A 26,486-nucleotide genomic window follows, 5' to 3' on the forward strand; every position below is an offset into this window, starting at 1 on the left:
GAGATCAAATCAATACGAGTAGCTCCCACTTAAAAACCACTGGTCAGACTGTCGAACTTACCTTAGACACCAACCGACTCATTAGTTTTAATTTGATCAACTTAGTAAATAGGGTTCCACCACGTAGCCATGAATTAAGTCCATCTTGGTCTAGTTAAAGACATGGACCCATTCAATTACAACTATTGGAGTTGAGTCTAGAGTGTCCTTGACCTAATCTAATTCAACTTTTGATTAGATTTTATCAATTACTCTAATTTAGTCTATTTCTTTAAGCTAACCTTAGGTCTAACCCAATTATAGACCTAATCCATCTAACCCATTGACCCACAAGTTTATGCAATTGTCTTAGGTCTTAATTCATAATTCTAGACCAACTAGACAATACTTAATTCTTTTAATTAAGTATTTAGGCTGATGGGTCAGGATTTGGCATTTCAAAAATAATTTTTAAATTTGAAAAATTTTATTTTCTGTTCACCAAATGTATTGACTTATTTCATAAATAGATCAGCACATTTCATAAACAGCAATCCTATTGCTAATTACATAACAAAAAATAACTCAATCAATTATTTATGAATATTCCTTTAAATCTAATCTAACACATTCATGATAAATTGTACAATTGAACCTTTACAATTAAGTCCTTTCACTGCTTCGTCTGCATGGAATATAATCGCATTGGCATCCCTACCGCCATAGGAGAACCCCATCGAATGGGAGGAGAGGGCCTTTAAATCCTACTTTTCTCCAGGATTGGATGACCATGGCAACCAACCCAATTAGACTACTTGTTACTTGGATCAAGTATATCTAAATATACCAATTTCAAAATTTAAATTTTAAATTTCAAATAAATTTCAAATTTTAATTTTTTGAATTTTAAATTTTGAATTTAAATTTTGAATTTTAAATTTAAAATTTTAAATAAATTTCAAATTTTAAATTTTAAATTTCAAATTTTAAATTTTTAAATTTTAAATTTTAAATTTCAAATTTTGAATTTTAAATTTTTGAATTTTGAATTTTGAATTTTAAATTTTAAAATTTAAATTTCAAAATTTGAATTTCAAATTTCTGAATTTTGAATTTTGAACAACTTTTAAAATTTAAATTTTAAATTTTGAATTTTAAATTTTAAATTTAAACTTTTAGATTACAACTTAATCTACGCATGCAAATATACATCATATTTTAGAACCCACTCTGATACCATTTGAAGCAAATTTTAGTGCAGGGGTAAAACGATAATTTTAAAACTTTTTCAAAATTACTATTTTATAGTAAAAATTATTAATTAATCTAATTAATTAACAAGTATTAACCCTACATAAGAATCTAAATATGATATATATATATAGCATACATTTAAATTTGAAATTCAAACTTGTACGGTAAATATTTTACTGTTATGTGTTTAGAACACATTACCTTTATGCGGGTAGTCGATCGTCATAATCTGACCACCATCGGGAGGGTCTGATCATCGCAACGTAGCCACACAGTATGTCTGGTCTCTGTGGATTGTCCATATGAAGCTTACGATCTGATCGACTCCTCACGAATGCTAGTTCGTGGCAGAACTCTTTTGACGGCTGATGTTGATCGAACTCATTCGATCTTGATCTGCCGACTCTTTGGATACTCTGGATCATCAGCAGAGGTGCTTGAGAGGTTGATGAATCTCTCCCTAAGATCTGGTGGGCTCACGACACTCGTAGCTCACTTTCTCACTTTCTGAACCCTAAGCAGAAACCCTAGGGTACTCTCAGAAAAGCCTACGTCTCTTTCTGTTTCTTTTCTTTTCTCTTCTTTTCCTTTCTTTTCTCATGCACGAGACTTTTCTCATGCCCCTTTTCTCTCTGATCAGATTTTGTGCACGCCCTATCTTCTCTTCCTTTTAAAAAGAGAGCAAAACGCGTCTTTGCAGCGTTTTCTCTGCATGAGAGGATAAAGATAAGTGGTTGCTCATTTGAATTCAAATCGAATTTGAATTCAAATGCCAACCAACTCATTCTTATCCACTCTACACGTGAGAAGAGAGGGGCATGGGCATATTTGTGTGTGGAGACTTTACACGAGAAATCTTTTCTCGTGTGAAAGAAGGGGCGCACAAAATAAAGGGTGGGCGCAGAGATTTGTTATCCATTCAAATTCAAACATCTTTTGAATTTGAATGGCCAACCAATCTCATCCTTATCTATTCAAAATGGTGCACAAAGAAGGGGTGTGGGATGGCTTCTGTGTGGGAGAAAATTCATGAGAACTCATTTCTCGTGAATTCAAATGGGCGCATGTGAAGTAAGGTGGCGTAGGGAGATAAGTCAAGGTGGTTTGAAATCCAATTGAACCAACCTTATTTAAAATAAGTTAGACACAATTAGACTAAATTAAACCCAACACAATTAGACTTAATTAGGCTCAATAAAATCTTAATCAAATCAGAAATTGACTAAGCCCAACCCCTGATCAGATCAGGGACCAAACCACCTTGGCGATTAGGTCAACACTTAATCTAATCGGGTCAAACCCAACTGAATCCAATTCAATTGGACTTGATCCAAAAATAACTACTCAATCAAATTAAGTTAACAAGTGATCAAATCACTAATTAAACCTCTCATAAATACTGAGTCCAAATTCGATGGGCAATCGGGCATCAGAGTCCATCGACATGAAACCCTGATCAAAAAGTCCCAAACCAGTGGGACTCTTGACCCCGGTACCCAAAATGTGTGGAACTCGTGATTAGAGAATCTTGATTCTTGATCATAGAGTTTCAGACATGTAGGACTCAAAGTTCACGAGCATTAGGACTCTTCATCAGCCATCAGATCAGATAGGAACCTCTAATGTGTGTGACCCCGCAGGTTCGAACCTAAGCTGGTAGCATAGGAACCAATTCCTGTACTAATCAAAGTGACCATCTAGCAATGGTACCCGACGTTCGGATAGATCGAATAGTCACAATCGCAACACTCAGAACCTACGTGAATATGGTTATTGTATAATTCATCCTTTTGACCCCTGTGTTTAGGATGACTCAGGGTTAAACTGTCAACCTTGATTAGATCATCCAAATCGTATTCAACTCAAACAGTCCTGTGACTCCTCACTAAGACTACTCTGGCCAAGGTTTTGCTAAATTGAAATACGACTGTACACAGCTCCTGAACTGGAGTGGTCAATTCTATCTTGACACATGCACCAACAAGTCAAGTACTTGACTGCACCCAGCAGCCTTCCGTCACTGAATTAGAAATTCAGATAGTCCAGTGCCTAAGTGCAGTGAGTTGCTTGCAAGTCACCGTGGCGGTCTCAGGTCGGAGGGACAGTTATACCCATATCCCATCAGAGCAAATCTTGACAGCAGAAAATACTCCGGAGTCGGACACGTTCAGTGCAGATGTACCCTTACATCTCATCTGTATGCCATACCAGTATCTCCACACTCCTTGATTAAGAGAACAACCAACTCATATGGCACACAATGATCTATGCTTGATAAATGTTGTTATCCTTGTTAACAACATATCATTTGGTTGCAAACAGGTTTAAGGACTAAACGATAAATTCTCCTTTGTCGAGTCTAAATAGTCCTAAGGACTTCACCACAACACAGAAATTCATTAGAAGATGAAATAATTTATTATGAAAAATATCAAAATAACTTTTATTTATTTATAATTCATATACTAATACAAAAAAGAGTACAACCGTCAACAGACTGACGATTGGCTTTGGGATACTATTCCCAACACCTTGGATTTCTTCTATTCCCATTGGAAAGTGACCTACTCTAGTTGATTCTACATCATTGCAATATTTAAGGTCAAGCGTCTTATGTTGGCCAGTGAGAATAGTTGGAATGCATCAATGATATATTAGTTATTCTTAGAGATGTTGGCTAGGAGAATTCTTACTATTGCTATACCTGGTGGAGATAGTGTAAATAGGCTGAGTTGAGATCCTTCATTTGGATTATCAGTTAGAATTATAGTTTTTTATAAAATTTTTAAGCATGAAGCCCCATTGGTTAGAAGTATTGGTTGGATGTGGAGGATTGGTGTTCATTTTAGGATTGCTTAATTTATATAGAAATTAGTATGGAATCGGCTTTCATATCATAGCATTTTATACTAGCATGGCTTACATATTCCTAATCATTGTGAACTGTGCCATGATTTAAAGGAATCCACTTCGAATGTTATCTTCCATTATGGATGGTGAAATAGATCTACAAAGCCTCGATTTCGAATGTTTTGACTATGCCAGCATTTTCTCTTGATACTTTTCTCTAAATTATTAAAGAGAGATTTGGAAAGGTTAACCATTGTTCAGATGTAGTATTGATGTTTTATATTGCATATTAAATTTAGATGGTTAGAAATGTTGGAATTAGGAGTTTGGTGCATGTATATATATTTTAAAATTTTATTTTCTAAACATCACAGTAGATAATAAGATTAAAATTATTTTAATTTGAATTATGTATGTATGAAAACATAAAATCATATAGATTTATTTCATATGCTGAAACAGATATATGCTGAAATTCAGATTGTGATCAAATCACATATCTGTTTCGCAATCCTTTTCTTTGAATCTGGATCTGAAAGAAAAGAGGTTCTCTCTTAGCCGTACAAGTATCCGACCTCTATGAGTATCCACTCAGGATCAGCTTGAAACAACTCTCTTTAATCTAAATTTTGGTTTTTCAAAATTCAGCTTGCTGAATCTGAATGAAGTATGGATCACGATCAATGCTTGATCTTTTTTCTTGATCTTCTTCTCTCCTCTTCTTTAGAGTTTCTCTTTTGTATTGTTACAAAATACCAGCAACCAGCAAATTATGGGATGCCCAACACTTTGGGCATGGAACTCCTTGGGACTCGCATCCCAAGTGATGGGGCATGTAGAATGCTCAAGAGAAGAGAAAGGGAGAGGAAGAGAGGGCATGGGAAGAGCCTTTGGATGTGAGGGGCTGTTGATTTTGATGCTCTGGAGATCTTAAGGAAGGTTCCTTTAAATAGGTACAAAGATTGAATCCTATTCAATCACATAACACAAGTCCTACTTGCATTGGATTTCCTATTAACTTAAGTTATCCAACTTACTTTAGGAGACCCTTTAGGTGCCAATAATTGGGGCCCTTGCATCCATAATTAGACACCCCAAAACATACCCAAGAGACATCTCATAAGAGAACTAAAAGCCCTCTAATCAATGGATATGTCCAACTTGATCAAATCAAGGTGACGCCCAAAAATAACTATCAAAAAAATTAATTAGAAACTTACACCCTTAATTAATATGATCCATAACCTTAGACATCCAACTATTGAAGTCTCAAAAATCTAATTCATGTAGATTATTAGTAGGTAATTAAGTTAGAATTATCTTATCAAATAAGTAATCCCAATGGAAAGAAGAATTGGATCCAACCATATGCTAGCAAGGTTATCATGAACTCAATAGATTTTTCTAAACCCAATTGACACTTCATAAGCTCAATTACTAATTTCAGGTCTAATCTCTTTGTTGTGTGACCCCATAGGTTCAATTCTATCTATTAGTGAGATATACAATGATCTCTATCATTGTATCATTGAAACTCTTTTCAATAGATCAGAATAATTTTACTCTAACTCAGCAGGAATTATCGATCCAGAATAATCTTAGTGAGCTCTCACAATCTACCAATGACACCTAGGAGTATGTAGTGGCAACCCAGTAGAACTGAAATGAACCTCTAGGTGTAGTTAACGTGTGACTCAATCTCTCTATCATGAGTTCCGACTAAATGGCAGGTCATGGATAAATCGTGAAACCTCAATATTAGTAATATGATAGATTCGATTAGCTCAAGTTCAGTTGTGACTTCTATAAATTTTTTTTTCATCAATCACACTACTATGGTCATAGATTCTTGGACTTCGCCTTTCAAATCTTATAGAACTACTCCTCTTTATCAAGGTTGATAGATCCTATCTTGATGCACACCCCACTCCTACAGTGGACCAACTGTCACCAACATCCACTACAATGACTCATTGAGATCCATATTTATGTGGTAGTCAAACTTCAGTAACCTCACTGCAAGCAGCAGTACTATCTCAAGTCAAAGGATCAGTCACACAACTACAGCATCGAGATAATCACTGATGATCGAATAAAAATTCAAGTGATTTCTAGTATGGTCAACCTCCTACTTTCTATCAGACCCTGCATTGAGGTACATATATGAGCACTTGAGCCAGAGTCTAATACCCAATTAGAAGTAGAAGAAATCATGAGGTTAGATACAATTATGAGCATACCTTCAGAAGGTTTATCATCCTTTTTGGTCTTTAAACTCTCCAGATATTTAAGATAGTTTCTCCTCCAGTGGCCTTCAGCAAGACAGTGGAAATACTTTTTCCTTGCCTCAATCACTTTTAAACCATCCTTCTTTGGCTTGCTCTCTTTTTTTTGCTTCTTCATGGATTTAACCTTCTTTTTTCAGTAGACTTTCTCTTGAAAGAAGAAGTCTGCTCTACAGTGAGAACAGTATCCTTTGAACTCTTTAAGGTACCCTCCATAGTGACCAACATGTTGATGAGTTTGAAAATAGTACCGTCAAGTTTGTTTATATGAAAATTTATAATAAATTGACTATATAAATGAAGTGAATTTTAGTACAGGGGTAAAACGATAATTTTAAAACTTTTTCAAAATTATAATTTTACAGTGAAAAATATTAATTAATTTAATTAATTAACATATATTTATCTTACATTAGGATCTAAATATGATATATAGCATGCATTTAAATTTAAATTTTGAATTCTCTACAGTAAATAATTTACTGTTATGTGTTCAGAACACGTTACCTTCGTACAGATAGTCGATCACTGTAATTTGATCATCATTTGAAAGATCTGATCATTGCAACACAGCCACACAATGTATCTGGTCTCTGCAGATCATCCACATGAAGCTCTCGATCTGATCGGCTCCTCACGAATGCTAGTTCGTGGTTGAACCCTTTTGATGGCTAATGTTGATCGAACTTCTTCAATCTTGATATGCTGACTCTTTGGATGCTCCAGATCATCAGCAGATGCACTTGAGAGGTTGATGAAGCTCTTCCTAAAGTTTGGTGGGCTCACGACACTCGTAGCTCACCTTCTCACTTCTCAAACCCCAGGCAAAAACCCTAGGTTACTCACTGAAAACCCTGCGCCCACTCTTATTTCTTTTCTTTCTTTTTCTCTCAAAAGTTTTTGAACTTCTTACTCACGTACAAGGCTTCCTCATGCCCACTATTCTTTCTCAAAAAATTTTTACGCACGCCCCACCTCCCTTTCTCTTTTAAAAAAGTGCAAGACGTGTCTTATCCGCATGAAAGGATAAAGATAAGTGGTTGCACACTTGAATTCAAATCGAATTTGAATTCAAATGCAAACCAACTCATCCTTATCCACTCTGGGTGTGAGAAGAGAGGAGGCATGGCTTCTTTGTGCATGGAGAGTTTACACGAGAAACTCTTTCTTGTGTAAAGCAAGGGGCGCACAAGATAAGGTGGGTGGCGCATGGATTAGTTGGTTGCCCATTCAAATTCAAACATCATTTGAAGTTGAATGGCCAACTAACTTATTTTTATCCAGATAATTGACGCACAAGGGTGGGCATGGGATGCCTTCTGTATGGGAGAAAATTCATAAGAAGTTGCTTCTCATGAATTCAAATGGGCGCAGAGAAGTGAGGTGGCACAGGGAGTTGAATTCAAAAGGTGGTTTGATCATAATTAAACCAACCTAATCAAAATAGGTTAAGCACAATTAGACTAAGTTAAACCTAACTTAATTAAGCTTATTTAGGCTTAATAAAATTTTAATCAAATCAAAAATTGACTAAGTCCAATCCCTGATCAAATCAGGGACCAAAACACCTTAGCGATTAGGTCAACACTTAACCTAATCAGGTCAAACCCAACTGAATCCAATTCAATTGGACTTGATCCAAAAATAATTACTCCATCAAATTGACTTAATTAGTGATCAAATCATTAATTAAATCTCTCATAAATACTGAGTCCAAATTCGATGGGCAATCAGGCATCAGAATTCATCGATATGAAACCATGATCGAAAAGTCCCAAACCAGTGGGACTTTTGACCCCGGTACCCAAAATGTGTGGAACTCATAATCAGAGAATCTTGATTCTCGATCATAGAATCTCAGACACTTAGGACTCTTCACCAGCTATCAGATCAGATAGGAACCTCTAATGTGTGTGACCCCGCAGGTTCGATCCTAAGCCGGTAGCACAGGAACCAATTCCTATACTAATCGAAGTGATCATCTAGCAATGATACCCAACGTCTGGATAGGTCGAATAGTCACAATCGCAATACTCAGAACCTATGTGAATATGGTTACTGTATAATTCATCCCTTTTGACCCCTATGTTTAGGATGACTCAGGGTTAAACTGTCAACCCTGATTAGATCATCCGAATCATGCTCAATTCAAACAGTCCTGTGACTCCTCACTAGGACTACCCTAGCCAAGGTTTTGCTAAATTGAAACATGACTGTATACAGCTCCAGAACTAGAGTGGTCAATCCCATCTTGACACATGCACCGACAACTCAAGTACTTGACTACACCCAGCATCCTTCCGTCACTGAATTAGAAATTCAGGTAGTCCAGTGCCTAAGTGCAGTGAGTTGCTTGCAAGTCACCGTGGCGGTCTCAGGTCGGAGGGACAGTTATACCCATATCCCATCGGAGCAAATCTTGACAGTAGAAATAGCTCCGGAGTCGGTCACGTTCAGTGCAGATGTACCCTTACATCTCACCTGTATGCCATACCAGTGTCTCCACACTCCTTGGTTAAGAGGACAACCAATCCATATAGCACACAACGATCTATGCTTGATAAACATTGTCATCCTTGGTAACAACGTATCATTTGATTGCGAACATGTTTAAGGACTAAATGACAAATCCTCTTTTGTCGAGTCTAAATAGTCTTAAGGACTTCACCACAACACAGGAGTTCATTAGAAAATGAAACATTTTGTGATGAAAAATATCAAAATAATTTTTATTTATTTATAATTTATATACTAATACAAAAAGGAGCACAACCGTCAACAGGCTGACGATTGACTTTGGGATACTATTCCTAATAATCTTCCACTTGGCCTAAAGCCAATCGGTGCAGTATCTAATACCCATCTTTGACTTGAAATCGTCAAACTCCTTCATCGCAATGGCTTTAGTGAATGGGTCGGCTAGGTTCTCCTTTTCGTCGATCTTCTGAAGGTCGACGTCACCTCAATCCATAATTTTTTGGATGAGATTGTAGCGATGCAGAATATGCTTCGTCCGTTGGTGTGCCTTCGGTTCCTTCACCTGAGCAATGGCTCTAGAGTTGTCACAGTAGAGCAGAATTGGACCAACAAGGGAGGGTGCTACTCCGAGCTCAGTGATGAATTTTCTCAGCCACACCACTTCTTTGGCAGCATCTGATGCAGCGACATACTCCACCTCGCAAACTGAATCAGTCACAGTGTGCTGCTTGAAACTTTTTTCGCAGACAGCCCCACCATTAAAAATAAAAATAAATCCCGATACACTCTTGCTGTCATCGTGATCAGACTGAAAATTAGAGTCTGTAAACCCTATAAGTCTCAAGTCTGATTCACCATAAACAAGCCACTGGTCCTTGGTATTTCTTAAATACTTCTGGATGATTTTAACAACCTTCCAGTGATTCTCCCCTGGATCAGATTGGTATCTACTCACTACCCCTACTGAGTATGCCACATCTGATCGTGTACATGTCATGACGTACATGATAGATCCCACTGTCGAAGCATATGAAATTCTACCCATACGCTCTCTTTCTTGAGGTGTTATCGGACAATCCCTCTTCGAGAGAGAAATTCCATGGCCTATCGATAGATAGCCTTTCTTGGAATTCTTCATGCTGAACCTCTTCAGCATAGTATCAATATACGTGGACTGGGATAAGTCAAGCAACCTTTTAGATCTATCCCTATAGATCCTCATCCCTAGGATGTAGGAAGCTTCTCCCAGATCCTTCATGGAGAACTGTGACGATAGCCAAATCTTTATTTCCTGTAATGCAGGGACATCATTTTCGATTAAGAGAATGTCATCCACATACAATACAAGAAATACTACTACTGGACCATTAGCCCACTTATAAATGAAGGGCTCTTCTCCATTCTTAACGAAGCCATACGTCTTGATCGTCCTATCAAAACGTATGTTCCAACTCTGAGATACCTGCTTAAGTCCATAAATGGACCTCTGTAGTCTACACACCTTAGACTCATATGTGGATGTGAACCCTTTAGGTTGTATCATATATACCTCTTCGTCTAGCTCTCCATTTAGGAAAGCTATTTTCACATCCATCTGTCAGATTTTATAGTCCAGATGGACAGCTATCGCAAGCATAATCCGAATGGATTTGAGTATTGCCACAAGAGAAAACATCTCGTCATAATCTATACCATAATATCGACGATATCCCTTGGCAACCAGACGGGCTTTATAGGTTTCCACCTTTCCATCTGCGCCCCTCTTCCTCTTGAAGACCCACTTACACCCTATGGGTTTTACTCCTTCGGGTGGGTCAACCAATGTCCACACATCGTTGACCTTCATGGACTCCATTTCGGATTCCACCTGTCGAACTTTCTCAAGTTCGACCTTAGAGGCAACAGTCCCTTCACCAAGGAACTCCTTTTCCAAAAAGATTGCCTTAAGGCTGACTAACACCTTTTGCTCATCAGCTCGATAGAAATAATACCCTTTGGTCTCTTTTGGGTACCCTATGAAATAATACTTATCAGACCTAGGTCCAAGCTTATCCGTAATTAAACGTTTAACATAAGCTGGACCCCCCCAAACCCTAAGGTGCGAGAGTACTGGCTTACGTCCTATCCATATCTCGTATGACGTTTTGGTTACAGACTTACTCGGAACCCTATTTAGAAGGTAACAAGTCGATTCGAGTGCATATCCCCAGAGGAAGATCAACAGACCAGCAAACCTCATCATGGATCGAACCATGTCCAACAAGGTCTGATTCCTCCTTTCAGACACACCATTATGCTGTGGTGTTCTAGGAGGTGTCTATTGAGAGAAAATCCCATTCTCCTCAAGATATGTCAGAATCTCATTGGAAAGGTATTCACCTCCTCGATCAGATCGAAGAGTTTTAATATACTTCTCTGTTTGTTTTTCTACCTCATTTCAGAATAGTTTGAACATTTCAAATGACTCCGACTTATGCTTCATTAAGTAGATATATCCATACCTCGATAGGTCGTCTGTGAAGGTTATGAAGTAGAAATATCCACCTCTTGCACTTGAGCTCATGGGTCCACATACATCAGAATGTACCAGACCCAAGAGTTCACTAGCTCGCTCACCTTTTCCAGTAAAAGGTGACTTGGTCATCTTCCCAAGAAGTAAGGACTCACTGGTTGGAAGTGATTCACAATCACCAACTTCAAGAATTCCTTCTTGAGCCAACCTGTTTATCCTATTCTTATTGATATGACCTAGCCTACAGTGCCAAAGGTAGACTTCTGACACATTATCTATTCTAGGATATTTATCGGAGGTTTGAACAACATTTACAGGCTGTGATAGTAAGTAAATTCTATTATTTAGTTATCCAACAAACATTGTAACACCATTCAAAATGATATTGTAAATATTTTTTTTATTAAAAATTCATAACTGTACATGGCCAAACGGCCTACAGAAGTAATATTTAATAAAAAGTTTGGACAATAGTGACATTCACTCAGAATTTCATTACGAGAGTTGATTACAAGGTTCATGATTCCTAAAGCTGGAACTGGAACTTTGCTTCCATCTCCAACGTTCAGGAACCTCTTGCCTTCATCAAATCTCCTACTGACCTGCAGACCCTGCATCAAATTGCAGATATGATAAGGGCTTTCGGTATCCAATACCCAGGCAGTAGTATCACAAATGGAAAAGTTGCAAGGTGTTATCATATAATTACCTTGCTTTTTCTTCGACCTGTTCGGGTCCAGGGAGGTAATGTATAAAGGACAGTTCCTCTTCCAGTGCCCTTGCTTCTTGCAAAAGAAACACTCTGACAGGCTTTGGTCGGGCTTGCGCTTCTTGGTCTGACCCTGTGCAGACGTCCCAGCATGCGGCTGCACCTTCTTATTCTTCTTCTTCATGTTCTTCTTCCCTTTCTTAAAGGATCGACGACCAGAAGAAGACCCTCCCACAACATTCACCGACTCCTTATGGAGCTGGTGATCCTTCTCAAAGTTCTGCAGCAATCCCAACAAGCCGTGGTAGTTCACTGTAGGCTTTGTCATTCGAAAATGAGCAAGGAAGGGGAGGAAGGACTTGGGCAAAGAATTAAGGATCGCATCTTTACCGAGCTGCTCGTGCAAGGAAAAGCCCAGTTTACTTAGGCGCTCAATCATTTCGATCATGTATAATACATGATCGATGGCTGAGGCCCCATCCCTCATCCGAGCATTGAAAATGGCACAACTAGTTTGTGCCTTTCAACATCGTCAGACGTGCCAAAGGAGTCGTTCAACATTTGAAGCATCTCCTGTGGCTGGGCATTCTCAAACCTACGGCTGAACTCATCCTTCATTGCTGCTAGCATTATGCACCGAACGGTAGTGCGATCGTTGAGCCACTTCTGATAAGTGTCTCGAACCGTCCCTCAAGTATTCGGGGTTGGCTTCTCAAGTGCCGGATCTGTTACTACATAAAGGATCCGCTCATGCTCAAGGATGATTTTTAATTTTTGATACCAGCTATCGAAATTAGGTCCCATGAGCTTGTCATTATCTAATAATGACCGGAGCGATAGGGTAGTGGCCATAGCTGCATAAAGAAAAACCAGACCTATATTAGTATATAAATTATTAATACTAAAGACTTGGACTTTAGTCTAAAGTTTCTCTCAGTATTTTTACGAACTGGTAGCCTCAACCTCCAATTTGAGGAATTACTTTAATTCCTTAGTGGGTACTAGAATCCACACAGACCACACATGAGCCCAACTTTGGTTGGTCAACCCATATGCATCTATGGGTAGGTTCATAATTAGTTGTTTCTCTAAACAACTTCTAGTAATTAATTTTGCCCCAGAACCTAATCAGTAGGCTTTGGCCTCCACTGAAAAGATCTGGTTAGGTCCAACCATTAACATGATTAGATTTGGTGAATCGAACCAATAAATGATCAGGCCCGACTTTGGCCGGCCAACCTGACCACCATCAGAAAGACTCAACCAAATTATCATATTATGAATGATAATTCCATTAGTCAATAAGCACCAGGCCTTTAGGCCTCCAATGATTATTAAACTAATGGACTCATTATCACTCACTTAATGGGAGGCTATGACTTAGTTATCACTATAACTTAATCATTTTAGGGACCTAATAATTTTTAAAAATTTTTATTAAAGGATAGAAGAGAAGAAATTATCCAGCTAATTTCAATCCTCCCACTGACTTCACCAAGTTAGATTAAAAAAAGATTTAATTAAAGTCGGTATTAGGAGCACCTAAATCAGTCACACTGATTTACCTAATGACATGGGTGAGCCCTAATCACCAAGTGATCTAATCAAAATCTAACTCATCAGGTTGGCCAGGTAAGTGAGATCAGTGGTGGGGATATGCCATTAACTTGTCAGAGATCGAATCAATGCGAGTAGCTCCCACTTAAGAACCACTGGTCAAACTGCTGAACTTACCTTAGACACCAACCGGTTCATTAGTTTTAATTTGATCAACTTAGTAAATAGGGTTCCACCGCATAGCCATGAATTAAGTCCATCTTGGTCTAGTTAAAGACATGGACCCATTCAACTACAACTATTGGAGTTGAGTCTAGAGTGTCCTTGACCTAATCTAATTCAACTTTTGATTAGATTTGACCAATTATTCTAATTTAATCTATTTCTTTAAGATAACCTTAGATCTAACCCAATTATGGACCTAATCCATCTAATCCATTGACCCACAAGTTTATGCAATTGTCTTAGATCTTAATTCATAATTCTGGACCAACTTGACAACACTTAATTCTTTTAATTAAGTATTTGGGCTGATGGGTCAGGGTTTGGAATTTCAAAAATAATTTTCAAATTATTGGAGCATGATCCCGACTCCTCCCATGGACCTTGGGTGCAGCAGAACCAGCAATGAATAGATTTGGAGACTTATGAACACAATCCAAGGCCCTTGATGAAATCAACCTGGTTGCTGTCTTCTTCGTCAGCCTTTCGTTCCAGATGAAGAATGCCTTTGAAACCATCTCTAAAAAATCCAAGATCTGGTACCCAACCAGATCAGACCTGGGCCAAGGTCTTTCAATTTGTAGATCTTAAATTGGGGCATTCTAGATGGGAAAGAAGATAGATGGAGACAGACCTCGCAGATCTGTCCTGCTGTAGCCTTTTTGTAGATCTGTTGATGGAGATCTCACTCGCACCTCAAACGACCTCAGATCAACTCCAGATTTGAGAAGAACTTGTACCAATCTCTTCTCAAGAGATTCCAAGTTCTGGACCTAATGTTTGGATGCCTGCAAGAGAGGGGAGAGAAGAAATGGCTGGCTGCTGCAAAGGGGGGAAGGGGCTTGCGCCTCCCTTCCTTTCCTTCCTTTTATGGACTGGCGGCAAGAAACCCTAGGGTTTCTTGCTCCTGGTGCATGGAAGATTGCTGGAGAGAGAGGGAGAAGAGAGAGAGAGACTTGATCAAACCTATACAAGTACATATATATATAAATACCGGGTCAAGTGACCCAAACCCAAAACTCCCTTGACCAACTCTATGGGAGATTAGGTTAACCCAAGTCCATGTACACCCCTGACTCGACCTAATCTCACCTATCCTGGGCCCAGACCTAGCCCATAAAGAGTTGGTTCCTTGAGGCCCACATAACCTAGACCTCAAGTACCCGAAAGGCCCATAGCCTTTCAACCTAGGGCCCAACTAGCCCTAGAGTCTCCATGAAGCCCTCATGAATGATGGACCTTGGCCTTAGCCTTGGTCCCCTGGGCCTTGGGCACACCACCTGGATCATAACCCTACTGCCAAACCCTCCTGGGGAGCTCGATCTCTGGTCAACTTTTTTCTCTGCTCATTCGACCTCAGCATAAATTTGAAAGGTTTTATTTTCTGTTCACCAAATATGTTGACTCATGTCACAAATAGATCAGCACATTTCATAAACAGCAATCCTATTGCTAATTACATAACAGAAAATAACTCAATCAAAATAAATCATGAACCTTTAGATCTAATTTAACACATTCATGATAAATTTTACAATTGAACCTTTATAATTAAGTCCTTTCGCTGCTTCATCTGTATGGGATATAATTGCAGCGGCATCCCTACCGTCATAGGAGAATCCCATCGAATAGGAGGAGAGGGCTTTTAAACCCTACTTTTCTCCTATGACCAGACGACCATGGCAACCAACCCAATTAGACTACTTGCTACTTGGATCAAGTATACCTAAATACACCAATTTCAAAATTTAAATTTCAAATTTTAAATTTTAAATTTTAAATTTTGAATTTTAAATTTCAAATAAATTTAAAATTTAAAATTTAAAATTTTTGAATTTCAAATTTTGAATTTCAAATTTAAAATTTCAATCAAATTTCAAATTTCAAATTTTGAATTTCAAATTTTTGAATTTTGAATTTTGAATTTCAAATTTCAAAATTTAAATTTCAAATTTTAAAATTTAAATTTTTGAATTTTGAATTTCGAACAAATTTCAAAATTTAAATTTTAAATTTTGAGTTTCAAATTTCAAATTTAAACTATTAGATTACAACTTAATCTATGCATGCAAATATATATCATATTTTAGAACCTCGCTCTGATACCATTTGAAGTGAATTTCAGTGTAGGGATAAAACGATAATTTTAAAACTTTTCAAAATTATAATTTTATAATAGAAAATATTAATTAATCTAATTAATTAACATGTATTTATTCTATACTAGGATCTAAATATGATATATAGCATGCATTTAAATTTAAATTTTGAATTCTCTACGGTAAATAATTTACTGTTATGTGTTCAGAACACATTACCTTCGTGCAGGTAGTCAATCACTGCAATCTGATCACCGTCTGGAAGATCTGATCATTGCAACATAGCCATACAGTGTGTTTGGCCTCCATGGATCATCCACACGAAGCTCCCGATCTGATCGGCTCCTCACGAATGCTAGTTCGTGGCTGAATTCTTTTGATGGCTAATATTGATCGAACTCCTTCGATCTTAATCTGTCGACTCCTCAGATGCTTCGGATTGTCAGTAGATGCACTTGAGAGGTTGATGAAGCTCTTCCTAAAGTTTGGTGGGCTCACGATACTCGTAGCTCACCTTCTCACTTCCCGAATCCCAGACAAAAACCCTAGGTTACTCACTGAAAACCCTGCGCCCACTCTTGTTTCTTTTCTTTCTTTTTCTCTCGAAAGTTTTTGAACTTCCTACTCATGCACAAGGCTTCCTCACACCCACTATTCTCTCTCAAAAAATTTCTACGCATGCCCCACCTCCCTTTCTCTTTTAAAACAGTGCAAGACGTGTCTTTTCCGTATGAAAGGATAAAGATTAGTGGTTGCACACTTGAATTCAAATCGAATTTGTTGGTGGGTGGCGCATGGATTAGTTGGTTGCCCATCCAAATTCAAACATCCTTTGAATTTGAATGGCCAACTAACTTATTTTTATCCAGATAATTGGTGCACAAGGGTGGGCGTGGGATGCCTTCTGCGTGGGAGAAAATTCATGAGAAGTTGCTTCTCGTGAATTCAAATGGGTGCAGAGAAGTGAGGTGGCGCAGGGAGTTGAATTCAAAAGGTGGTTTGATCATAATTGAACCAACCTAATCAAAATAGGTTAAGCATAATTAGACTAAGTTAAACCCAACTTAATTAGACTTATTTAGGTTCAATAAAATCTTAATCAAATCAAGAATTGACTAAGTCCAACCCCTGATCAGATCAGGGACCAAAACACCTTAGCGATTAGGTCAATACTTAACCTAATTGGGTCAAACCCAACTGAATCCAATTCAATTGGACTTGATCTAAAAATAATTATTCAAATAAATTGAGTTAATTAGTGATCAAATCACTAATTAAATCTCTCATAAATACTGAGTCCAAATCCGATGGGCAATCGGGCATTAGAATTCATCGATATGGAATCCTGATCGAAAAGTCCCAAACCAGTGGGACTTTTGACCCTGGTACCCAAAATGTGTGAAACTCATGATCAGAGAATCTTGATTCTTGATCATAGAATTTCAAACACTTAGGACTCTTCACCAGCCATCAGATCAGATAGGAACCTCTAATGTGTGTGACCCCGCAGGTTCGATCCTAAGCCGGTAGCACAGGAACTAATTCCTGTATTAATCGAAGTGACCATCTAGCAATGGTACCCAACATCCAGATAGGTCGAATAGTCGCAATCGCAATACTCAGAACCTACATGAATATGGTTACTGTATAATTCATCTCTTTTGACCCCTGTGTTTAGGGTGACTCAGGGTTAAACTGTCAACTCTGATTAGATCATCCGAATCGTGCTTAATTCAAACAGTCCTATGACTCCTCACTAGGACTACCCAGGTCAAAGTTTTGCTAAATTGAAACATGACTGTACACAGCTCCAGAAGTGGAGTGGTCAATTCCATCTTGACACATGCATCGACAAGTCAAGTACTTGACTACACCCTGTATCCTTCCATCACTGAATTAGAAATTCAGGTAGTCCAGTGCCTAAGTGCAGTGAGTTGTTTGCAAGTCACCGTGACGGTCTCAGGTCGGAGGGACAGTTATACCCATATCCCATCGGAGCAAATCTTGACAGCAAAAATAGCTCTGGAGTCGGTCACGTTCAGTGCAGATGTACCCTTACATCTCACCTGTACGCCATACCAATGTCTCCACACTCCTTGGTTAAGAGGACAACCAACCCATATGGCATACAACGACCTATGCTTGATAAACATTGTCATCCTTGGTAACAATGTATCATTTGGTCGCGAACAGGTTTAAGGACTAAATGACAAATCCTCTTTTGTCGAGTCTAAATAGTCCTAAGGACTTCACCACAACACAGGAGTTCATTAGAAGATGAAATATTTTGTAATAAAAAATATCAAAATAATATTTATTTATTTATAATTTATATACTAATACAAAAAGGAGCACATCCGTCAACAGGCTGACGATTGACTTTGGGACTCTATTCCCAATAATAAACTGGTCAGGGATTGAAGGATCAGATCCATCTGCAATTTCTTTTGCATTTCTTATCCGATCTTCCCAAGCTCCTTAATATCCTTGATTGACAGACTGTCCTTCGCGCATCTTCAGATTGAAGAGTCTTTTGGATACTTCAAAACATGCAGTACAGCTCTGCTCACCATACAACTCTTATAAGTGAGTGATCATGGCCCGAACAGTGGACATATACTCGTGCTGGCTTTGCAACTCGTTTGACATAGATGCCAGCACATAATACTTGACTCGACTATCTTCATCCGTCCACTTCTCGAAAGCAACTTTTTGCTCAACTGTAGGATGGTTTGGTAGCACTATAGGATCCTGGTCAAAAATATTGCTTAATTTTTTTGAGGTCAGGACAATCCTGAGATTTTTGAGCCAGTCTTTGTAATTGGTACCGGTCAAATGATTGGTTTCAAGGATGCGGGCTAGAGGGTTTAAGGCTGACATTGTGGTTTAACTACGAGAGTAGAGATTCAAGTTAAACTTTTATACTTAATATTTATATTTGCTTCTAAAGACTTTAAGTTGCAGACAATGGCTCTCACTAATTTATCGAATCGCTTCACTCTTCGAGAAGAAAATAAAAATCCTAACGCGACAAAGAATTTCTAATGGGTGCTGCGGTTCCATCGATGACATGCACCTCATCTAATAGTTATTAGTAACATGCACACTGATGCATAGGCAACTTTTTGCCTAGATGCTTCACTAAGCATGTTGCAGCGATTTAGTCTCTAAGTCATGTGGGCTCACCTAACAGTTATTATCCACACTTCTTAGTTAAGTCTGACCCATCGTTCACAAGCAGATGCAAGGCCGTCATTAGATCCCTTACCTAATAGTTATTGGGTCCAACCCCATCCTTATCCTGGAGCAACTCTTTGCTAATAGAGTGGTTGCATATTCCCATTGCAACTGAACTACTGTAACCAGCCGAGAACAATCAACGTCGGTAGCACTTCCGCACATCTATAATGATGGAAGACCTATGAACTTAATATTTGTAGAGAGGTTTAGGTTTAGGTCTCATCTAATCAGTCATCATATGATCAATCTAATTGGCATGGGCTAAACCAGACCCCTAAGCAACCTAATTCAAGATCCAATCTTCCAAATTGGCCAGATAAGTGGAGATCGATGGGGTCCCCCCGTTGTCTTCCTTAGACACCAATAAATTAGTTAGATCAGCTAACAAAATTAATTAAATAATCATATCTCATTAACTTACCTAAGATACCAATAGGTTGATTAATCAGAATTGGTTAGCTCAAGCGAATCGAGCTCAAACCAACGAGCCAAATTAGGTCCTTAGGTTAATCGATTCTACATATGAGATTCAATCGATTTGATCAACAATAATTGTATGATCATTAACTTAATTGATCTAATCTTTATCAATACTTGACTTGATTTGATCAATTACTTAATCGAGTTAGACTCATATAACTCAAATCAAAAATCTTAAATGCAATCCTATTACATGACCTAATTTATGATTTTTTCATGATCAAAATCCTCAAGCACAAACACAAATTTTAGATTCTAAAATTATATTTCAGATCTAAATTTATTTCATAAAAGTAAATTTTAAAATATAAAAATAATTTTCAAATTTTATCATACAAATATATATCACATATATGCATGTAAAATCAGGTCTAAACCAAATTTCAGATCTAAACATGATATCATATATCTCATATACTAATTATAGATCAGATTAAAAATAAATTTATAATTTAAATATGTAATCATATATCACATATATGAATCAAAATTTAGATCATATAAAAATTTCAGATTTTATGCATGCATCTATGTATCACATGAACATGAACTAGAACTCTTTTTAGATCAAAATTCAGATCTATGCATGCAATTATATATCAACTATATATTTTAAAATTAAATATAAAATTAAATTTGAGATTAGATAATCTACCTATATATCTTATGTATCAAAGAAAAATTTGATTTTGAAATTTTTTCAAAAATATGTATATCAAAATTCAGCATATAAAAACCCATGGCTCTAATACCACTATTGGAATTCGGGGTTTGGTGCATGCATATGTATTTTAAAATATTATTTTTTAAACATCACAGTAGATAATAAGATTAAAATAATTTTAATCTAAATTATGCATGCATGAAAATATAAAATCATATGGATCTATTTCATATACTGAAATTAATATATGTTGAAATTCAAATTGTGATCAAATCACATACCTATTTCGTAATCTTTTTCTTCAAATTTGGATCTGAAAAAGAAGAGGTTTGTCTTAGCTATACAAGCATCCGGCCTCTACGAGTGTCCACTCAGGATCAGTCTAAAACAGTCCTCTTTAATTTAAATTTTGATTCTTTAAAATTCAGCTTGTTGAATCTGAACGAAGTTTAGATCACGATCAACGCTTGATCTTTCTCTTTGTTCTTCTTCTTCTCCTCTTCTCTAAAGTTTCTCTTTGCTTTGTACTGCTACAAAATACCAACAACTAGCAAATTTTGGGATGCCCAACACCTTGGGTGTGGAACTCCTTGGGACTCGCGTCCCAAGTGATTGGGTGTATAGAATGCCCAAGAGAAAAGAAAGGGAGAGGAAGAGAGGGCGTGGGGAGAGTCTTTGGGTGTGGGAGGCTGCTGTTTTGATGCTCTAGGGATCTTAGGAGAGATCCCTTTAAATAGACATAAAGATTGAATCCTATTCAATCACATAATACAAGTCTTACTTGCATTAGATTTTCTATTAACTTAAATTATCCAACTTACTTTAGGCGATCCTTTAGGCACCAACAATTAGAGCCTTTGCCCCCATAATTAGATACCTCAAAATACATCCAAGAGACACCCTATAAGAGACATAAAGATTGAATCCTATTCAATCACATAATACAAGTCTTACTTGCATTAGATTTTCTATTAACTTAAATTATCCAACTTACTTTAGGCGATCCTTTAGGCACCAACAATTAGGGCCTTTGCCCCCATAATTAGATACCTCAAAATACATCCAAGAGACACCCTATAAGAGAACTAAAAGCTCTCTAATCAATGGACACATCCAACTTGATCAAATTAAGGTGGCATCCAAAAATAACTATCAAGAAAATTAATTAGGGACTTGCACCCTTAATTAATATGATCTATAACCTAAGACACCCAACAATTGGAGTCTCATGAATCTAATTTATGTAAGTTATTTGCAGGTAATTAAGTTAAAATTATCTTAACAAATAAGTAATCCCAACAGAAAGAGAAATTGGATCCAACCATGTGCAAGCAAGATTATCATGAATCCAATGGGTTTCTCTAAACCCAATTGATACTTCATAAGCTCATTTACTAATTTCAGGCCTAATTTCTTTGTTGTGTGATCGTATAGGTTCAATTCTATCTGGTAATGAGATATACAATGATCTCAATCATTATATCATTGAAACTCTTTTCAATGGGTCAGAATAATTTCACTCTAACTCAGTAGAGATTGTCGATCCAGAATAATCTTAGTGAGCTCTCACAATCTATCAATAACACCTAGCAGTATGTAATGACAACCTAGTAGAACTGAAATAAACTTTTAGATATAGTTAACATGTGATTTAATCCCTCTATCGTGAGTTCCGACTAGATGGTAGGTCATGGATAAATCATCTTAAATAGACATAAGGATTGAATCCTATTCAATCACATAATACAAGTCTTACTTGCATTAGATTTTCTATTAACTTAAATTATCCAACTTATTTTAGGCGATACTTTAGGCACCAACAATTAGGGCCTTTGCCCCCATAATTAGATACCTCAAAATACATCCAAGAGACACCCTATAAGAGAACTAATCAATGGACACATACAACTTGATCAAATTAAGGTGGCATCCAAAAATAACTATCAAGAAAATTAATTAGGGACTTGCACCCTTAATTAATATGATCTATAACCTAAGACACCCAATAATTGGAGTCTCATGAATCTAATTTATGTAAGTTATTTGCAGGTAATTAAGTTAAAATTATCTTAACAAATAAGTAATTCCAACGGAAAGAGAAATTGGATCCAACCATGTGCAAGCAAGATTATCATGAATCCAATGGGTTTCTCTAAACCCAATTGATACTTCATAAGCTCATTTACTAATTTCAGGCCTAATTTCTTTGTTATGTGATCGTATAGGTTCAATTCTATCTGGTAATGAGATATACAATGATCTCAATCATTGTATCATTGAAACTCTTTTCAATGGGTCAGAACAACTCTACTCTAACTCAGCAGAGATTGTCGATCCAGAATAATCTTAGTGAGCTCTCACAATCTATCAATAACACCTAGCAGTATGTAATGACAACCTAGTAGAACTGAAATAAACTTTTAGGTGTAGTTAACATGTGATTCAATCCCTCTATCGTGAGTCCCGACTAGATGGTAGGTCATAGATAAATCATCTTAAATAGACATAAGGATTGAATCCTATTCAATCACATAATACAAGTCTTACTTGCATTAGATTTTCTATTAACTTAAATTATCCAACTTACTTTAGGCGATCCTTTAGGCACCAACAATTAGGACCTTTACCCCCATAATTAGATACCTCAAAATACATCCAAGAGACACCCTATAAGAGAACTAAAAGCTCTCTAATCAATGGACACATCCAACTTGATCAAATTAAGGTGGCATCCAAAAATAACTATCAAAAAAATTAATTAGAGACTTGCACCCTTAATTAATATGATCTATAACCTAAGACACCCAACAATTGGAGTCTCATGAATCTAATTTATGTAAGTTATTTACAGGTAATTAAGTTAAAATTTTCTTAACAAATAAGTAATCCCAACGGAAAGAGAAATTGGATCCAACCATGTGCAAGCAAGATTATCATGAATCCAATGGGTTTTTCTAAACCCAATTGATACTTCATAAGCTCATTTACTAATTTCAGGCCTAATTTCTTTGTTGTGTGATCGTATAAGTTCAATTCTATCTGGTAATGAGATATACAATGATCTCAATCATTGTATTATTGAAATTTTTTTCAATAGGTCAGAATAATTCCACTCTAACTCAGCAGAGATTGTCGATCCAGAATAATCTTAGTGAGCTCTCACAATCTATCAATAACACCTAGCAGTATGTAATGACAACCTAGTAGAACTGAAATAAATTTTTAGGTGTAGTTAACATGTGATTCAATCCCTCTATCGTGAGTCCCGACTAGATGGTGAGTCATGGATAAATCATCTTAAATAGACATAAGGATTGAATCCTATTCAATCACATAATACAAGTCTTACTTGCATTAGATTTTCTATTAACTTAAATTATCCAACTTACTTTAGGCGATCCTTTAGGCACCAACAATTAGGGCCTTTGCCCCCATAATTAGATACCTCAAAATACATCCAAGAGACACCCTATAAGAGAACTAATCAATAGACACATCCAACTTGATCAAATTAAGGTGGCATCCAAAAATAACTATCAAGAAAATTAATTAGGGACTTGCACCCTTAATTAATATGATCTATAACCTAAGACACCCAACAATTAAAGTCTCATGAATCTAATTTATGTAAGTTATTTATAGATAATTAAATTAAAATTATCTTAACAAATAAGTAATCCCAACGGAAAGAGAACTTGGATCCAACCATGTGCAAGCAAAATTATCATGAATCCAATGGGTTTCTCTAAACCCAATTGATACTTCATAAGCTCATTTACTAATTTTAGGCCTAATTTCTTTGTTGTGTGATTGTATAGGTTCAATTCTATCTGGTAATGAGATATACAATGATCTCAATCATTGTATCATTGAAACTCTTTTTAATGGGTCAGAATAATTCCACTCTAACTCAGTAGAGATTGTCGATCCAGAATAATCTTAGTGAGCTCTCACAATCTATCAATAACACCTAGCAGTATGTAATGACAACCTAGTAGAACTGAAATAAACTTTTAGGTGTAGTTAACATGTGATTCAATCTCTCTATCGTGAGTCCCGATTAGATGGTAGGTCATGGATAAATCATCAAATCTCAATATCGTCATATGATAGATTCGATTAGCTCAAGTACAGTTATATTTTTTATGAAAACTCTTTTTCATCAATCACCTTACTATGGCCATAGATTCTTGGACTTAGCCTTTCAAATCTCATAGGACTACTCCTCTCTATCAAAGTCGATAGATCCTATCTTGATGCGTACTCCACTCCTATAGTGGACTAACTGTCATCAACATCCACTACAAGGGCTCATTGAGACCCATGTTTATATGTCAGTCAAACTTCAGCAGCCTCACTGCAAGCAACAGTACCATCTCAAGTCAAAAGATCAGTCACACAACTACAGCATCGAGATAATCATTGATGATCGAATAGAAATTCAAGTGATCTCTCATATGGTCACGCTCAGTACTAGTTATTCTCTAACAATCATCCACACTCGTCACCTTGTGTCTCTACACAGTAGATCAGAGACTCATCTATCTTGAAGGAAGTGATTTATGCATCCGTCTATCCGGATCAATCACCGTCCTTATGATGATCCTATGATTAAGAGTATTTAGGAATTAAATACATGTCTCTAATTATCAACACCTTGAGGATATGTATCGGAACTAATTTCATGGATGATTCAAAGATACATCACACTTGAATGAAAAAAAATTATCATTTTATTGATCATATCAATATATTAAGTACAAAATTATGCCCTAAAATTATTACAATGTGTCAGCCATATTGATTTCTAAGACACATATCTAATAACAAATGATCATATATTCCAACATATTGTTCAGAGTCCCATAATGATTCTTATGAGAGCTTCAAGCTAGGCATAGAACACATTAATGTTAGTATCCCAAAAATTATATGTGAAAATAAGCCCAACTTGGGACCATTTCAAACTAAGCCAGCAGGCCCAACTGACTTTAGTTCAAAAATTGAAAGCAAAAGGGGTGATAGGGCTCAAAATAGAGGAATCACGATAATGATCCTTTACCAACCTCTCATTGTTGGAATGGCCAGAGAAACCATGGCTAGTACAAAGCAACTATTTGATCATTCAGGCTATTCCCATCTATTATCAGATTCATGGGTGGGAAGCAAAACCACTAGGCTCATCTTCTTAAAAATATTCTCTATTTAATTCCCTTTTTCCTCGATATCAAGCCATCCTTGAGTCTCTATCAACCTCTCCTCTCCCTTCTTCCTCATCTCCAGCAAGTACCATGCTGCTACAGCTGAGAGATGCCATCCAAAAACCCCATTCTCCCTTCAAAACCATCCATTCCTTATTTTTCTTGCTCCAAGTGTGGCTGCCCTTATTCCATTGGATTCCATTACTACCAGTTGTAGTTCTCTGCCACTGCCTCTTGCTGATGAGCTCTCCCTCTTAATCCTCAATGATGTTGCCATCAAGGTGGCTAGAGGCATTGCTCCTTTTTTCTCTCTATTTTTCTCTATGCCTGACCCTTTTTTTCTTCGTGTTTGACCCATTCTTGCTGCTATTAGAAAATGCATCCTAAAGCTAATTGGCTTATTGTAAACTGTTGGTGCAGAATTTTGCCGAAGCTGGAGAAGCTGGAGTTGAGATGACTGCGGCCGCCGCGGGACCTGCAAGGAAAGTCTAAACCGGAGTTAGGGATGCTCTGGCAAGACCCTCCGACACTCAAGTCAGTACTCTGCTTCAACAGAAATGGAGTGCTCGAGTGAGAATTTTAGCAGAGTTTTGAGATAGAGTTTAGATCTTAAAGAAGAATGTATCTGGAGGTCCCTTTTTATAGAGCGTAACTAATTGACAGCAACGTCTGTAATTGCCTGGTAGTGGGCCGTTCATGGTCGTGCAGAGTTTGTTGCGGAGAGTAGTGGCGTCAGGGGCCGTTCAGGGCCACGTGGAGTTTATTACCGAGAGTGGAGTAGTGTCCATTGTCGTGACTTGCCAGAGAGTGATGGAGCCCGGAGAGTGGAGTGGTGTCCATTATCGTGACTTGCCAGAGAGTGGTGGAGCCCGAAGAGTAGAGTGGTGTCCGTTGTCGTGACTTGCCAGAAAGTGGTGGAGCCACGTGGAATCCGTTACAGAGAGTGGAGTAGGGTA

Source organism: Elaeis guineensis, chromosome 12 (genome assembly GCF_000442705.2).
Source record: "Elaeis guineensis isolate ETL-2024a chromosome 12, EG11, whole genome shotgun sequence".
NCBI lineage: Eukaryota > Viridiplantae > Streptophyta > Magnoliopsida > Arecales > Arecaceae > Elaeis > Elaeis guineensis.